The sequence below is a fragment of the Phascolarctos cinereus genome, unplaced genomic scaffold (genome assembly GCF_003287225.1).
Source record: "Phascolarctos cinereus isolate Bilbo 61053 unplaced genomic scaffold, phaCin_HiC Scaffold_579;HRSCAF=1209, whole genome shotgun sequence".
Lineage (NCBI taxonomy): Eukaryota > Metazoa > Chordata > Mammalia > Diprotodontia > Phascolarctidae > Phascolarctos > Phascolarctos cinereus.
The window spans coordinates 4,179-13,741 of NW_027555934.1; the positions used below are offsets into that span (position 1 = coordinate 4,179).

Below are 9,563 nucleotides of genomic sequence, written 5' to 3' on the forward strand. Positions count from 1 at the left end.
TGTAGCCAAATTCCAGAGTTCCCAGGTCAAGGAGAAAATATTACAAGCAGCCAGAAGTCAAATATTGTGGAAACACAATTGGGATAACACAAGATTTAGCAGCTTTTACATTGCGGGACTGGAGGGCAAAGGAGATAGGATGAAAACCCAGAATCACTCACCCAGCAAAACTGAGTATAATCCTTCAGGGGAAAAAATGGTTATTCAGTGAAATAGAGGCTTGAAGCATTCTTGATGGAAAGACCAGAGCTGAATAGAAAATTTGGCTTTCAAAAACAAGACTCAAGAGAAACACGAAGAGGTAAACAGGAAAGAGAAATCATAAAGACTTATTAAGGTTGAACTCTTTATATTCTTGCATGGAAAGATGATATTTGTAACTCATGAGACCTTTATCAGTTGGAGGGAAAAAATTATATGGATTATATAGATAAATATATGGATTAGATAGATAGACAGATAGATAGATAGATGTTAGATAGATAGATAGATAGGTAGATAGAGGCCACAGACTTGAAGAAGAGTGATATCTGGAGAATAAAAAAGGGGTGAGAGAGGATTTTACTTGGAGAAGGAGAAAAGGTAGAGGGGATAAAGTATCTGATGCTGAGTGAAGTGAGCAGAACCAGAGAATGTTGTACGCAATGCGATGACTAATACTGATAAACTTAACCTTCCAGCAGTACAAGGATCTAACATCTCCAAAGGCATCATGATGGAAAATGCTATCCACATCCAAAGAAAGAACTATGAGAGTTTTAAATGCAGATGAAAGCATACTATTGGCCATTTTTTCCTTCTGTTGAGTTTTATTTCCTCTTTCTGGTGCATCCTCCTATTGGTTCTAATTGTTACTTACAACATCAGTAATGTGAAAATATGTTTAATAGGAATGTATATGTATAACCTATATCAGATTGTGCGCTGTCTTAGGGAGGGTGTCAGAGAGGGAGGGGAAGAAAAATTTTAAACTCAAAAGCATATGGAAATGATTGTTAATAAATCAAAATAAATTAATTTAAAAAAAAACCTGGGTAGAAGAAATGTGGCTGCCCTATCTCACCTGGTCGTGGTGCCTGGGCATGCATGGCCTCATCTATCTCTTTGTCTTTGCTTCTTTTTTTTTTTAACTCATCTGCAGCAAGTGAGTATTTTCAGATGAAACCATTGAAGTGATCTGGTAAGTTCCTTTGGGTAAACAGAACTGAATAGAGACGATCATAAAATCCTCAAAGCAATAATAAACAGTGTCAGTATGCAAAGTGATTTTCCTAAAGTGCAAGTCCAACCATGTGAATTTGTACTCAGTAATACAAAATCCCAAATTTGGCATTGAAATCCCTTCATAATATTCTGTCTTCTTACTGTCCCCCACAATTCTGTCCAGTGACACTGGCTTCCTGGCTCTTCTAGAAACAAGACGCTCGATCTCTCATCTTCAGATGTTTTCTCTGGCTGTCCTCCATGCCTGCAATGCTCTCTCTCCCCATCTCTGCCTAGTGATCTTTCAATCCCAGCTGAAATCCTACCTTTAACAGGAAGACTTGTCTAATACTTTTTTTTCTTTTAAAGGCAATAGGGGTTAGGTGACTTGCCCAGGGTCACACAGCCAATAAGTATCTGAGGCTGGATTTGAACTCAGGTCCTCCTAACCCCAGGTGCTCTTGCCACCAAGCTGCCCCTTCCAATAGTGCCTTCCCTCTTTTACATCCTATTTATCCTGTATAGAGGTTGTTTGTGCATATCTGTTTGCTTGTTGCCTCCCCAATTAGATTGTGATATCCATGAGGTCAGACACTGTCTTTTGTCCTTAGCACATTAGTAGGTCCTTAATTGTGTGTGTGTGTGTGTGTGTGTGTGTGTTTGTCATTTGTTCTTGAAGAGGAACATGATATGAGGGAGATGATGGCATGACTTGCAATTGACTTTGATATGAATGACAGAGGGCTGTGGAAAGTCACCAGCCTCACTCTCTCCTCCAGATCCATCTGGGTCCAGTGGCCAGATATCAATCAGAACAACTGGAGACAGCCCAGGATGCCGTGATTGCACTTGGCACATGTAAGCTAAGGTCTTTCCAGCTTCTCACTTTGAGTGAGAAAAGGACCATTCAGTGAATAGTCCTCTTTAAGAGGTGAGTCAAGGGATAGCCCCTTTCATTAAAAAAAATCAAACTGAAAGGGGAATAAATGTTTATTGAATGACTGACTGAAAACCCAGAAGGACTGTATTTGTCCCAGCTTTCTGGCTCAACAAGCCTCCATTGCACTAGTCCTTATTAAGCCAGCCAAAACCTGGGTCATGTTCCACCTCAAAGAAAAGCAATATCCAGTGGAGAGAGAGCTCTTAGAGTACAATGACAGTGAAGTGTGTGTGAGGAGAACATGTAGCAAAGGGATAACTCATAACTCTGGCACTTTCTGTCCTTTTCTTCCTTTGTAGAATCCTCATAAAGTTCCCTTCAGGATAGCTTCCAGCTAGATTCTGAGGGCTGATTCCTTTCTAGATGGCATACTGGTACTCCTCTCCACTCTGAGAGGTCACACTCTTGAAGCAGCTGCCCTTCTCAGGTGATTGTCTTTCCACAACTATTGCAGGTACCTCCATTAATGTCAGCAATCTGTTGCTATGGGGTTCTTCTTCCTCTGCCTCTAGGAGGTGCTGATATTACAGTCATTCAGCTCCCAACAGCCAAGGGGACTTGGGGATCTTCTGAGCTCACCAGGTTATACAAACACTTCCATCTAGGAAAGCTCATTTGCCTAAGATCAAGAACAATCACAAGAAGACATGAAGCCATTGGTTGACAGTTACCATGCCTGAGTAGTGCAAAAAGAGGCAAGGCAGCCACTTTTCCTCCACCTAGCTCTTCAGGCAGCATTCCTGCTTCCAAGCCAAGAGGGAGAAAGAGACAGAGGGATAGAGAGATTTAGGTACAGAGACAGAAAAAGAGAGGGAGAGACAGAGAAAGAAATAGAGAGAGTTGGGTCATTCCTTTTAAAACCACGCTGAAGTCAGTTTGGAAACTCTGGTCATCACTTCTTAGGGCCAGTTAAAAGATTTTCTCTTCAGTCTCTAGCGCATGTCCATTAATTAGGCACCGCCAGAAGAAACAGGCTCTTCATAATTGTCCACTTGGCCTACAACCAGGTAAGGAATATCTTTGCATGCTCTAAGAACTGGCTCCTTTGTGGCCACTATAGCGAGGCTGTATTGCTATTAAGGAAATAACCAACTTTTGAAATTTTTAGTGGTCTTTCTGTCCCTAGATGTTTTATGCATCATTACCAAAAGCTCAGTTGTTTTTTAAGTGAAACTTCAACCAAAATTTTACCCTAAAATTCTCATCTGTTTTTGTTCTGTACTAGAGAGATTAAAATAACATAAATTTTCAACTTGACAATGCATATGTCTTTTAGTAGGGATCAAAAATAATGTAACTATGCAGAAAGAAGATAATGACATATTGAAGAACAAATGTCTTGCTTTTAGTGCAATAAGAGTTTGCCCTGGAGATAGGAAGACCTAGGTTCAAATCGTACTCTTACACATACTAGCTGTACTACTCTGGGTTTGCCGTCCAACTTTGTCAGCATCCTACGTAAGTAGGACAATAATTTACAGTTTTAATATAAATATAAGCCAATGCTATCAAATACAAAATTGCTGACATGTATCAGTGGAGTTCCCAAGGTGATGAAATCTCAGGTTTAGACTATCTCAAATAAGTTACAAATGACAAGTCAAGAACAAGTTACAGCAAAAGCAGAGAGGAACAAGGTGAAAGAGTGAAATAAGAAAAGAAAAAAATCAAGTGACAAACATCAAAGAATACTTAAATGAAAATGCCAAAAATATTGTATTCATTCTCTAGCTATTTTCTACCGGCCGTATATACAAACAATAAACAAAAAAATTACAAAAAACAAATTAGGTCTGGTTGGTGACAGTGAAGAAAAAAAAAAGCACCAAATGTCTTTGTGCCATTTGTTCTCTTGGCCAGTATTACGATTACCAGTAGCCTTCAATCTGCTGTTAGATGTCAATGAAGAAATTTCATAAGTTTGTATGATGGGCTTGAGTTGATTAGTGATTTCTTTGCCTGAAATTTCAATGTTAAAGCCTCTCATCTTCTTTATAGACTCTCTAAAATCCACGAGCTATAAGGGTGGAAACAGTCACACACTAAAAGAAAAGAAAAAGTAGCGTCAGTGGCTCAGGATTTTTGATATTCACTTGTCTAAGACAACTTTATAAGAAAGCTACTTTTTTATGAACAATGGCAACATAGAGCATCAAACCAGGTTTCTACACAATTTCCTAGAAAAGTGTCCTTTTTTAGCATGAGCCTTCCATAAACTGATCTTGTATTTTCAAATATAATTTCTTAATATCTAATTCAAAATTTATCAGCTATCTGCCTGTTCCGCTCAATAGTAGAGTTTTTGTTAGAGGAAACAGTCTGTCCCAAAAGTCTTCGAGCAGTTTTAAGCTTTAATAATCAAAGTAATAATAACAAAAGCTTCAATATTTTAAAAAATAGTTTGTTTTCCCCTAATTACATACAAAGACAATTTTTAACATTTATTTGATTTTAATTTAGAATCCCAAATTATCTCCCTCCCCTCTTCCCTCACCTTCCCCCTCCTGGAGGCAGAAAGCATTTTGATATCGGCTATACATGTTCAATCATGCAAAACACATCACAATATAGGTCCTGTTTGAAAAGAAGACACTGAACCAAAGGAAAAAATACGAAAAAAAAGAAATGAAAACTAATATGTTTTAATCTGCATTCAGACTCCATCACTTCCTTCTCTGGAGGTGGATAACATTTTTCATCATGAGTCCTTTGGAATTGCATTGGATCATGGTATGGCTGAGAATCAGCTTCAGTATCTGAAAACTACACTCATGTTTGGACATATTTGGAGACACGATATTATTTCATGGAGACCTTTCCTACTAGAAAGGAACAATTTTCTAGGAAAATTGGTCAAATGAGATATAATGAATCCTGGACCAAAAAATCCGAAGGGATTTACACAGTAATTGAATAAGATTATAACTCCCTAAGCAACAAATAGGAGAAATAAACTTTTAATCAAAACAGTGATAATTTGAGACCAATCTTTTAGACATTCCTTTTTTAAAATGCCCCTTGTTAGAAAGTGGGGGAGGGGGGAAAATACCTGTTTTTCTCATTTTTCTGCTTCTTCAAGTGCTCTGTTTACTATATATAGATCATTAGTGACAGCTTCCAGGGTATGACAGGCCATTCTATGCCCTCTCTGGGTTCTTGCTTGGTGTAGTCTGATGTTCTTCTCAAATTGATCACTTTTGGAGCTGTCTTCTCTTTAACTCTTTCAACCATTTTTAAAGATTCCCGGATCTTCTCAATGGTTTTGTCCGTGAGGGTGAGGAGAGAATGATTACAGTTCTGTCTCTCCTCTATATGATAGGCCAGTTCACTTATCTTCCCTCTAAGATTCCAGGCAAATATAAAAGGGGGAGAGTATTTATCAACTGTGACTAAGAGCAAGGCAGTGAGCAAGGCACTTTACAAAGATCATCTCCTTTGATCCTTACAACAACCCTGGGAGGGAGTTTTGAACATTATCTCCATTTCACAGTTGAGGAAATGGAGGTGGATCGCAGGTTAATGCCTGGGATCACACAGCCAATAACTCTGAAAGGCTAGATTTGAACTCAAGTCTCCCTGACTCCAGGGCCAGGGCTCTATCCTCTGGTCCACCTAGTATCTCACAATCGAGGAGCATAGATATACAATCACACATGTCATCATTCTTAACAAACAACAACAACAAAAACTAAGTCTTCTCACACTGAAGCCAAGTATACAGGGCACTGTGAGTCAGACCAGAAATTCAAGAAAAAGTACAAAATGAGGTCCCAGCCTCAAGGAGCTCATAGTCTGTGCTACCCACACACAGAGAAACAAGAAGCAAAGTCTGGCTAGACTGTTGCCAATAAACTGCAAATTTCACTGGCTGATCCATGAGTGTAGAATAACCGCCACCATTCATATAGCATGTTTATTCCCCACTTTAAGCCTCACAACAAAAAGTGTCAGATAAGTAGTACAGGTTTGGGGGCCCCATTTTACAGGTGAGGAAACTGAGGCTTGGAGCCTTTCCCATGGTCAAACACAGGTCTGCTGACTCCAAGTCTAGTCTTCTATGGATTGTGTCGACTGTCTTTCAATTGAATAGGTATACCTGCTGAAATAGAGTTGATTTAGAGGATCTTACAACTGGGACACTCAGTGAAGGACATGGAGAAGGTCAGGAGGCAATCCAGAAGATTCATAGTTTGGAAAGTTTCCCTTAAGTGAAGAGCACAAAGGGGACCTGTTTGTTTAACTGAAATAGGGAGACCAGAAAGCAGTGACAAAGACCCTGGTTGAGTTTCTGAAAGTACTTCACTTATCTCAACTTACTTTGAGGTAGATGACTCTCCTCAGGTGAGTTTTTCATGATTTGATTTGACCATCTCATTTCACTGAGCTGTTTCTTAAGTTTCTCCACCTTTTCTTCCAAGCTTACCATTGTAGGGGGTTCTTCAAGCTGTGCTCAATACTCAACAGAGTCTATTGACTTTTCTCCTTCTCTAGTTGCACGAATTTCGCATGCAAATCTTCTGTCAGCAATGTCTTCATTTTGTTTTGTTCCCAATGAGTTTCTCCCTACATCAAAACAAAGGAGTTAGTCCTTTGTGTGTTTTAAAGTACTTTCTGTTTCTGGGGTTACATGTACTAGAGCAATATTTGATTAGTCAGTCATTCTTTTGAGTCCAAGTTAAATGCATTAACAAATACAATCTGCATCCACTTCAGCAGCAAACTGAGTAGAGTAGTAGACAAGGAATTAATGCCCTGAGTTTTGAGGCTGAGATTTGTCCCACCTGCCTAGGCCTCAGTTCATCATCTCTAAATCAGGAATCATAATCTTTGTACTCCTTACCTCACAGGGTTATTGTGCAGATTAGTTTGGACAATAGAGATGAAGTGCTTCTTAAGAGAAAAGTCATATTTCCCTCTAAGTCATAAATTATTGTTGTTAACGTTTTTAGTTTCATTTGCGAAAGGCACCTAAGGATTGGTATCTTTAGAGTGAAATCAACTTTTAGCTTAGTTGGGATAGGGTGAGATGTTATTTCCGCCTACTTTATTTGACAGCAGAAGCAATGCTTTTATTACTTCAATTTGTGAAAAAAAGTGGTCACTATGACAGAGACAAAATCAAGGAATCAAACTAGGCCCAGACTCATCTGAGTCTGAGCTCCAGGCTCTGTATGGGATTAAATAGACCAGATTAAATGCAGGGAACATGAAAAATCACTTTCTCTTTAGCTCAGGTTTCTTCTCCTCCCATGTTGCCTCCAAGGAAATCACAGCATGATATTTGAATATAACAAACATCTAGGTCTCCACAGATGTGGGTAAAGGCACTCAAGAAATGTATAATTTGAGTAGGGTGACCTTTGTTCTACCTCTCAGAAAACACAGAAAGGACTCACAGTAATCCATAAACCAGATTTACCATTTCCTTCTTCTCTGTTGATTTCTACCTTTTCCCCAGGGTTGTAATATCCTTGAAAAAACCCTGTGGTTTGGACTCCTTGTGGGAGAAATTAACTTGGAACTAGCAGAGAGGAAATATACTAATATTCTTCTCTCACCCTCAGAGATCCACACTGGCCTGCATCGTTTTGGGACTAGCTGAGGGCTTCACTCTCTTGGAAGGAGATTCTAGACAGACAGACTAAACATTGGCCAAGTAACACATTGTCATATTAAGGCTCCAAGTTGTGGTCTTTTGTTCATTCATATTGTGGTGTAGATTTCACTGCTGCCATGTGCATGACCCTCTTCTGGTATCAAGACAACCCCAAAGCCAGGAAATCACCTTCTCAGCCTCTTTTGATAAAAATCTGAGTAGTTGGACCATGCTGCCCAGAGAATTCCTACTTCTTCCTTTTTGCTTTGGGGTCTGGGGCTTTCTTCTCAAGCCATATGGTGGAGAGACCAAGGAACTCATGTGCCTTTGCCTCAAGAGAGACATTAATGGATTCCTCAGAGAGTAATATCCTTCCTCACTCCCCACCCCTCCCTGCCCACCAAATGGGATTCAGGTTCTCTCTATTGGGCCCGGCCATACTTGGAAAGGAGTGAAAAAGGAAGAGGTTGAAAATGAATATTGAAGCCTTCCTTGAAAGGCCAGCACAATGAGATGCCACTGACCCTTGGAACCCTGGCTCCTGATTGGTGGGCACCCAATACTCTCAAGTGGATGCGAGGAGAATGCAAACCACTAGATGGCAGTAGTGTTGTCAGTGGGCATAGTCACACCTTCCATGAAAAGATCATCAGCCCCAAACCTTACCACTCTGTGCACTCATCAAGTTGAGTTAGAGACCTGACATTTGTATCGTGTTTTAAGGTTGGCTAAGAGCTGTACATGTAATACCTTAGGAGACAAAAAAAAATAGTCCCAACCTTTATTCATGTACCCATACTAGAATGGACACCGAAATAGTTATTTTTGATGAAGACTTTGTTGATGCTGAGACCAATTGGTTTGGGGAGGGAAAGGGGAGAGGAAGAGGAAAAGAATATGCATTGACACTCCTAAAGTGTAGCACAAGCCAGCTTTCATTCCCAATGGAATTAAAATTTTAGTAGCTCTTCAGATAAGAGTTCAAATTTAAAAAACTACTAATGTAGTAAAACTCAACTTTTTCAAACCAGACCATGTAATTTCCAAAACATTATTGCAGATTAATTTTCATTAATTTCCACCATGTTATTTAGATGTACACCTAGCTCATTTAAAAAAAATAAATTCATAAAATTAATTGCTAGCGCATTCCCCATAGGGCAATCACTTTTTTGTGTTGGAACGGAATTTTCTCAGGTATAATAATGCCTTCTATTTGCAGGACACTCAGAGGTTCACAAAGCATTTTCAGATCCATTGACTGATTTGAGCCTCACTATAATCTGTTAGTTAGTTAGTCAGTTAGGTCTTATCATCCCCATTGCATAGATGAATAAATAAACTCTAAGAGCTGAAGCTGTTTATTCACCCAACAACCAACGGAGGGACATAGGAACCACATTTAGATCTCCCCCTAAGTCCTGCATTACACCATACTGCCTGTAATGAATGGCATGAACAACAACACTGTAAAGTAGATGACCTGGAACTATTTGTACCTTAGTGGAAAGTGGCTCTACCTTAAATCATTTGCATCCTGTGTCCCCCTTAGATTTTGAGCTCATGGAGAACAGTGCCAGTGTAATGTGACTAGTGAGAGTCCAGCCTTTAAGGAGCATGTGAAATGTGCTTGGCCTCATGCAATTCCTGTCATATGAGCTGGAGTATCCTGCTTCTGAGTAGATAGTAATAGAAGCCCCTATTATGCACTTCAGAGCATGCCCAGAAACAGGCTCAACAAACACCCATGAAGGAAAATGCATCAGCCAAGGTGTACTGTTCATCCTCCTAGTGATGAGCTCTCATTGGCCAACCCATCAATTT

The 9,563-nt window shown here is 39.6% G+C and overlaps 1 pseudogene; it reads right to left on the minus strand.

Moving 5' to 3' along the window:
• Nucleotides 1–3,807: 3,807 nt before the first annotated feature.
• On the minus strand, nt 3,808–6,706 carry LOC110204549 (coiled-coil domain-containing protein 170-like; annotated as a pseudogene).
• Between the last annotated feature and the right edge of the window lie 2,857 nt (nt 6,707–9,563).